The sequence below is a fragment of the Phodopus roborovskii genome, unplaced genomic scaffold (genome assembly GCF_943737965.1).
Source record: "Phodopus roborovskii unplaced genomic scaffold, PHOROB, whole genome shotgun sequence".
NCBI classification, from domain to species: Eukaryota; Metazoa; Chordata; class Mammalia; order Rodentia; family Cricetidae; genus Phodopus; species Phodopus roborovskii.
The window spans coordinates 26,468,628-26,477,862 of NW_026126517.1; positions in this window are offsets into that span (position 1 = coordinate 26,468,628).

Consider the following 9,235-nt stretch of genomic DNA (forward strand, 5'->3'; position numbering starts at 1 on the left):
CCTGTGATGATCAGATCTGGAAGACTTCTGCCCTGGAGAGGACCTAGGGAAGAGGGTTGGAATGAGACATGTGGTTGACAGTGCTGGAACCAAATTTTAGGAATGACTTGTTGCTCTAGTGGTTTTCAATGAGTACCTAGGAAGAAAAAATGAATAAAATATACATTTCCCAGCTTATAAATAATGCATCCAACAATGTCCTAGAGAATTATTGCCTGTTGTTTGGCTCTGTGTTTATTTACAACGTCTCCAAGAGTTTGATTTATTTCAGAACTCAAATCCAGACATTTGGATGAAAAGTTCAGCTTGGTTCATTGTCATCACACGTGTCTTGTAGCAACTAGTCTGAAGAGCTTTTCTTAGATTTCCCTGCTCTACATAGTGCAGAGACCAGGGCTGAGGTGATTAAGCTTCATCCAACATTCTGGGATGTTAGTTTCTGCTGGGGTGGTGGAATTCCTGGAATATAAGTGATAGCAAGGAAACATTTTCTCTGGGGTCCAACTCTCATTGGAGATCAACTTGGAGACCTAAAGTCTTATTGGCAAAGTGGCCCACATTATAGAGTTTTCATTTGCTGAATGGTGGAGGCATGAAACTGATTGTGAGAATTCCCTCAGCTCTAGCATTTTATGTATGAGGAAATTACTTTATTCTCACTGTTACTCAATGACTGTTGTGGCAGTTATGATTCAAGATAGTTATATGATCAGGTCAAACTGAATCCTTACCAAATTCACTAGTCATGAACTAGGATTAGATAATTATGAGAGATAACCAACATGGAGTTAATTGTGTTAACCCCTAACAAAAATATAGGATCAGAGGAGAAGGAATCTAGTCAAACATGCCTAATAATAAGAATTATTATCAAAGATTAATTTCTCACCAGAAACTTTTACTGAAATGGTGCATTTCAAGCTCGGAAAGTCTAAAGCTGCCAACCTGAACTACTATACCCAGCAAAATTACCTGCCATAATTGAAGGAGAAAGAAAACCATTGCCTGATAAAAATAGGATAAAGGAATTCATGACCACTTGGTAACTCTACAGAAGATACTAGAAGGAACTCTTCAGACTTAAGAGAAAGATAAAAACACATCCATGACACTGTAGGACAGAATAAACCATGCTAGAATGGTAGCTAGGCAAAGAGGACTAGGAAAATACCAGATACTAAAAATCAAATGACAAGAGTTAGTGCACACATCTGTCACTAACATTTATAATTTCAAACAAAGTACACAGACTAGCAGATTTGGAACTGGGGAGATATTGCCTTCAATTTTGCACCCCCTAGCAAGCCCACCAAATTCCAACAGAAACATAGTGGGTCACAAAACAAAAAAGGCATGAATTTGGCAAGCAGGCTGGCAAGAGGACTAATACGAATGAGAAGGAGGGAAGTAAGAGCGAGTATGGGATAAGAGTAACCAGAATGCTCTATATACATGTTTGAAAATGTCAAAGAATAAACAACAATAATAAAACTTAGGAATGCATCTCATCAGCAAAGACAGACACTGCCTTAGGGTGAAAGGTCAGGAAAAGGAATTCAGAGCAAGCAGAGCAGGAAGAAAGGGGGTGCCACTGTTCTGGTCTCTGACAATATAAATTTCAATCTAGAACTATTCAGAAGACGAAAAGAAAGCCAGGCTACTTCATAGTGGTGGAGGGAGTGATCCATCAAGAGGACAGTACATCTTAACTTATACTCACTGAACATTGGTGAACATTTACATGTGTAAAGAATTGATGAGAGGCTGGTCAAATGAAACACTGCTTATGAAGCTAATAATAAGTCAGTATGATAATCACCCCAAAATAATGACTCAATAGAGTGGGATCAATAATGAGACACACTCAGCTTTATTTGGTAGGTAGGCTTTTACTACTTTCTGCTATGGTCAATCTTTTTGGGGGTTCAGAATCACCATGGAAACAAATCTCTGCTGAGAGAAGTTCTAGACAAATGAGGTGGAAAGACTTATCCTAAATGTGGGCAGCACAGTTCCCTAGGTTAGGGTGCCAGATTGAGCTACACGGAGAAACTGAGCCGGACACCAGCATTCATCGCCCTCTGCTTCTTTCTAAAACTTAATTTAAAAAGTGTGCGTGCGTGCGTGCGTGCGTGCGTGCGTGCGTGCGTGCGTGCGTGTGTGTGTGTGTGTGTGTGTGTGTGTGTGTGTGTGTGTGTGTGTTTGCAGGTGTCCTGTGAGGCCAGAGGCTTTGGATCCCCTGGAGATAGAATTGCAGATGACTGTGAGCTCCAGAGGCAGAAGACCAGCTAGGGCTCTTAACTGCTGAGCCATTTCTATAGTTCTTTCTCTGCTTCTTTTGTTCTTCTATTGAAAATATATTTTTTTCTCACATACTATAACCTAATTACGTTTTCCCTTTCCTCTGTCCCTCCATGTTCATTCCCATTTCCCTTCTTATCTGGATCCACACCCTCTGTCTCTTATTAGAAAACAAACAGGATTTTAAGGGATAGTAATATAATCAATACTACGTATAATGGAAAATAAGATAAAACAGAAACGAACGCTTCGGAACAGGACAAAACATAAACAGAAGAAAAAAGGCCCAAGAAAAGGCATAAGAAACAGGTACAGATGCAGAGACCCACCAGTTAGTGCTCAGAAATTCCATAGAAACACAAAACTGGAAGCCACGCAAAATAGAGAGAAAAATAAATAAATAAAAATAAGAACTATTTAAAAAAAGCTCCGATACATTATGAGAAATGGAAGCTCCAAAGATGCTGTTGAGTTTATCCTCTATTGGCCATGTACGGCTTGGCTTGGGGCCTACCCTTAAGAGTAGTTTATTTCCACAGTGAGACTCCCTTGGAAAAAACTAAATTTTCATTTGCAAATGGTTATCAGTTGGAGCTAGCTACTGGGTTAGGGATGAAGACACGTGTCTATTTCTCCTTGCAGCTACAGGACCACATCTGGGGCAGCCCTGTGCAGGCCTTGTGCATGCAGCATCAGCCCCTGTGAACTCATATGTGCCTTGATCCTGTTAATTTAGAGGACCTTGTTTGCTGGTGTCCTCCATCCCCTCTGGCTCTTACTCTTTCTGCCTCCTCTTTCACAGAGTTCCCTGAGCCCTAAGGGGAGGGATTTCCTTCTGTTTGTTTTGTCCTAATTCAATGTGTTAGTTTTTGTTTTAACTTATATTAATTATATCATTATCCCCTAGAATCCTGTTTGTTTTGTAATGAGAGACAGAAAGGGGAGACATCCCATTAGGTCCGAGTCTTCCAAGGCCTCTCGCTCTCTGTGTAGTGTCTGGCTGTGGGTCTCTGTATCTGTTGCCATCAGCTGCAGGAGGAATCTCCTGTGATGATGGCTGAGCAAGGCACTGATCTGCCTCCCTTGGCCAGAGTCCTTTCTTCGCTTCTTGACTGCAGATGCCATGTGACTTTACTGCTCAATGGACTGCATCCTTAAACCAGGAACCAGAACAGACCCTTCCTTAAGTTGATTTTATCAGGTATCTGGGCACAGGGGGCTAATGTGTGTACAGGATGTGGCAGGTGAAAAAAAGACAAAAAGCAAAGCCAAGCAGGTTGCAACTTTCTTCTTGGGGATCCTACACCCTACAAGCAAAGTCTGAAGCTAAACAGTTATGGAGCGAGTGATGGGGGAGTGAATACCGTGAGAGTGTCAGCTGGGACAGGAGAGATGGAGAATGACAGTGTCATTTAGTAACATGGCCTCCTCATAAGCTGACGGAGGTGAACAAGGGACTTGTTTATATTTCATGGAGACGGGCATTCAAGCAGAGGGGCAGTAGGCTACCGGCATAACCTGTCCAAGGCTGGTGGAAATAGAAGAGGACTAGTGGTGACAGCAAGGTCAGAGAAAATTGTCCAGTAAAACATGGGACACTAGTTAAAGCTGCATTTCAGAGTAACAATGACAATAATATTAGCACTTGTGTAACCCCAAATGGGATATACACATACAAAGGTGATATTTACTTACTATTTCTGTGAAATGCAATTTTTATCCAGACACCATGACTTTTTATTTGCTAAGTCTCACTGTTGTGCCTGGAGGAGATGATTGTGACAGAACATGCAAGCATGAGAAACTGAGTTTGGACCCATGCAAAAGGTGGGTGTAGTGGCTGCCAGTAAACCCAGCTTTAAGGAAGTACAGATGGGATCCCTGGAGCAAGCTTACTAGCTGTCCTTTGCCTCAGTGAGTAAAGTTGAGGGTGAACGAGGAAGATAAGTGATGTCATCTTCAGGCCTCCACGCTCATACACACACCTATTCTTGTGCTCACACGAGTGTGTCCACACACACAAAAGCACACACCCCTATGACATACATATTATATGCGCAAAAATCAATAGAAATTGGGTGTCTAGCATGATCTAGAGCATATTAAAAATGTATAGATACGTGGCTGGAACAGAAGATGGCAAAACACTGTCTCTGTTGACTGTAGGTGCTCCATGGCCAGTACTGTTTTCATCTTTATGTTTGCTTTTCTTAGGTTTCTGTAACTACTACACATTGTACAGGTTGAGTGGCTTGTTCAAATCCACACTTCAAGGGCATAGACAAGACGCAGTGTTTCAGAGAACGACTGGGTGCTACAAGGAGACTACTGACTGATGGCTAAGTTGTTGAATCAACTGTATGCACATTCTTCTTTCTTTTTGAAAACATTAATTTCACTTTATTTCATGTGCACCCATTTGCCTGCTAGCGTATCTGTGTGAAGGTGTCAGAACTCCTGGAACTGGAGTTACAGACAGTTGTGAGCTGCCGTGTGGGTGCTGGAAATCCAACCCGGGTCCTCTAGAAAAGCAGCCAATGCTCTTCACCTCTGAACCACCTCTCCAGCTCCTTTGACTTCTTTTTTCCTGCCATTATCAGGTATTGAACCTCAGACCTCAGGCTTCCTCCTCAAGTGCTCTGCCACTGTGCTAATTCTCCCTAGTGATTACTTTTTAATTTTTAATGTGAAGTGATTGAAATGATTTATGGATCATAGGGCTTTCATGTGAGGGAATAATTTTATTTTTCATTTTTGTGTATGTTTGCGTATGCATGTGTGCACATGTGTTGGAGGCTAATGACTAGCCCCAGGTACTGTACCATACGATAGCCATCAGCCTGGTTTGTGAGACGGGGGTCAGTCTCTCACTAGGACCTGAGGCTTGCTTCTAGCTAGATTGACTGGCCGGAGAGACCCAGGGATTCCTCTGTTTCCATCTCCTCTGCCTGCACAAAGACTAAAAGTTTTCACCATCACATCTGTCTTCTTATGTGGGTTTTGGGATGGAGTTGTGTCCTCAGGTTTGTGTGGCAAGCACTTTACAGAATGCATTATCACTCCAGCCCAAGCTCAATGCGTGTCCCCCCCACCAAAAGGTTTTTTGTTTTTATGTGAGGATGGGATGGGTGTGCAGATGCATACTTGTGTGGAGGTCAAAGGACAACTTTTGAGTCAATTGTCTCCCTCCACCATGAGGATTTCAGAAATAGAATCAGTTGAGAAGTGGGGAACCATCTTGTTAACCCTGAATGTTATTCTTAAATCAGGAAATATTCAGTTCATTTGTGGAGAACAGATCCAGTGACAGATTCACTATAGGTGGCCAACGATAAATAAGAAGAGGGATTTAGGGTGCTTATGTGCCCAGGTCTGTGTCTGTCTCTCAAGGAAGATGCTAGATGCGGGTACAGGCTCATCCATGAGGAAGGTAGGTTCCAGGAGAGTCAGGTAGAGGATGAAGGCAACGGAAGCCCAGGCTGAGAGGGAGTATCTCACAGTTTGCACAGAACTCCAGCAGTTTTCATGAATCAATCAGCTTGCTCAATGCTTTGAAAACAGCCCAAACCAGGTGTTAGTTTCCATTGCCTTTGGGTTACATATTTGGGGAAAGAAGAACGTTTTTTTTTCTTCAGAAATCAGTGCTTGCCTAGCATGCATGCAGCTCAGGGTTTGATTCCCCAGTGTTGTATAAATTACTCACAGTGGTACATGCCTACAAGGCCAGCACCCCAGAAGTGGAGGCAGGAGGAGCAGAAATTCAAGGTCATCTTTGGCTACAAAGTAAGTGGAGTCTCTAGGAAAATGAAAAAGGAATCACAAGGAGTCCTTGGATAGCATTGGGCTTGAACAGACACCCCCCCCACAAACACACCCCCGCCAGCCTCCAATGGCTTGCCGACTTGTAAACACCAGAGGTTTGGAGTGTGCCATTAACAAGCATAACACTTCAATAATTCACAATCCAGTTGGCAATAACAAACTTCTAGAATTCCAAACTTCACTGGGTGTTCTGGCCCATGTACCAAACAAACAAAGAGCAAGAAACAGAGGAACAAGAGTGACATACCTTCTGATGCCTGGCTCTGTGACTCCAGGGAAAAGCTCCAGGCATTTATCCATCCTGCCCTCAGTGTTGACAGGACCTGAGGTTCTGTCTGTGTGGGCAGCTTGACCTTGGACTGAACGCCATCCATCTTCAAGGCCTGGGTAGACCTGGTGTGCAGCCCATAGCCAGGTGGATCATGTGTGTTTACACATCTCTCCTGGACTTAGTATCTCAGTCCTGCTTCATGACAAGTAGGAACAGCACCCCAGCTCTTCCTTCAAAACAAACATAACCCTTTGCATGACCTGGTCAGTGATAATCACCAGCCCAGCTCTTTTGCCTCAGAGTTTGGGGGAGTAATGGAGAGAAGCTCCAAGTGGTGACAGGCCTGGAAACCCTTGGGTCAAAGGCACTGTTAGTAGGATAGATGTCTGGCTAGTGACTTCTCTTTTTCCATATAGGATCTGGGAGGCTCCTGTGCATTTTCAGTAAAGAATAGGGACTGGAATCAGCCATAGAGGCTCAACTAAAAAGTCTTGTTCCTCCTGCGTTAGGGCTCGTCCTTGCTAGAATGACCACCTTGGGGAAGCACAGCTGGGCTTGTGGGAGCAAGTCTACGCTGGGATGGTTTCAGAAGACAGCCACTAGCGGCCGCTTTTTGTCTCTGGATCCATTGGTGACTCATTCTTCCAGCCACTCTTGATTACCTGTTCATTCAGCAAAAAGTTCTGAGCCAAGACTCAACTAGGTTCTAGGGGCCCTGAGGAGGAGGGGGCTTGCAGAGGCGCCTCTTGCTAACCAAGCTTGTCTGTGTCTTTGCTCTCACTTCACATCCTCCCCAGCCCATGATCACTGGGTACCAGCCTTACTCACCTCTGACTGTCCCTCCAGGTGTAGCTTGGTCCTACCTTTGAATTTTATTGTTACTGCCCCCTCTGTGGGAAATGCTCCCTGGACAATCACAAGACTAGTTTATTTACTTAAGGAATCTAAAACCTCGCCTGCCATCTCCTTAGTGAAGCTGCCATGGCCTCCATTGTGCATACTCATTCCTTTGCATCCATTCCCTTGTTTGCTTTGTCCTGCCTTGGGTTTTGTCCTCTTCTTCTAGCATTTGCTCCTCCCATTGCCACCCTCCATTCCTTACCTCCTCTCTCTTTGGTCTCCTTCCTCTTCGGACAGCTTCCTTTTGTTTTCATTCATACATGCATGCATGCATGCATACATAAATACCTGTATACAATGCACACATTTAAATCTAGATTCTGTGTACTAGGGAACATGTGGTATTTTATCTTACCCCCAATGTTGTCACTGTTAGTTTCACCTGTCAACTTGACGCAAACCTAGAGTCACATGGGAAAAGGGATCCTCAGCTGAATAATTTCCTCCATCAGATGACCTGAAGCCATGTCTTTGAGGCATTTTCTTTACTGCTGATTGATATTGGAAGACCCAGTCCACTATGGACAGTGCCATGCCTGGGCAGACAGAACAAGACAGAGGGAGAAAGGCAGTAAGCAGCATGTGTGTATGCATGTGCATGTGTGTATATACAAGTGGGAACACGTGTGTGTGTGTGTGTGTGTGTGTGTGTGTGTGTGTGTACACATACATGTGGAGGCCAGGTAGGCAAGTTAGGTACTGGTTCTCAGGTCTTTTGTTTTTCTTTGGGACACTCACCCAGGAGACTGGACTGGGTGGCCAATGAGCCCTAGGGATTTGCCTGTCTCCATAGCTCCACCTCTGGGTTATGTACGGGTGTCACCACACCCAACAGTTTTAACGTGGGTTCTGGGAATGTGACATCTTCTCAATCTGAGATTTTACATTTTAACCCCACATGCTGCTCAGCAAATAGCTGGGTTCTGAATTTGCTCCCTAACATCTGACCTGCCATTTCTCAGCACTCATAATCTCTGCAGCTAGTAAGAAGGCTGAGCAAGCCAGGACGGGACCAGCGGAGGGACCTGCCTGGGAATGCCAGGTCTCTCACTGCAGGCTGCTCTTGACTGGTTAATCCTCTCTTTGGATTTGGTCACTGAAGCCCTTGTCTATCTTATCATACACATCCATCTTTCCACTGTGATCCTGGATGGACAAAGATAATGTTTTTTCAACTGCTCATCAAACAACAGAAGGGAGCTGTGTCAGGTGTGAGGAGTTCTTGATGGACTCTTGCCAGCTCTGCTGAGTCACAGCCTGTGAGTGACTTGCCTAAAGCAGCTGTGGAATTTTCCTGGGGTGGACATGGGGTGCAAATTTCTTTTCCTTTTCAGAAAACCAAATGATTGCTTTTCACCAGCCCTCTCTCACAGACAACATTTGGCACTTTTTGAGTGCTGATTTTGTCCTAATACATCTCTTGTCCCTATCTTCAGACCATGCAGTTCTTCAAGGACCCGTGTTGCAGGTCTGTATTACTATAGACACTTGACCTCTTAACAACATCTTAATGATGTCTTTGTTTTTTTTTTCCTATCAGCATTCTTGAATTTTTCCTTTTCAGTGTTCATTGTAGATTTTCTAACCTGGGGATTACTCCCCTCCACAGAAAGAGAGACCAGAGAGCAGATGAAGAGCAATGCCCTTTGTTACTTTAAATCATCCATATGAGTGCCAGAGAGAAGTGCTCACTGCTATTTTTCTGAACCCTTATCCCATGCTTCCGTTTTTGTTTTCCTACGATGCCATCCTTGTGTAACCCTTACAGCCAACCCAAAGGGTCCGAATTATTATTTCCATGAACAGGGAAACTGGGACTCAGGAAGGTAAAGAAAATTGCCCAAGGTCATAAGCAGTTAGAGCAGTTCCTGCTTGAATCTTTTCTCTATCCCCATCACCCCAGTCTCCCCCAAAAGGCCTTTTATGGCGATGTCTTGGCTC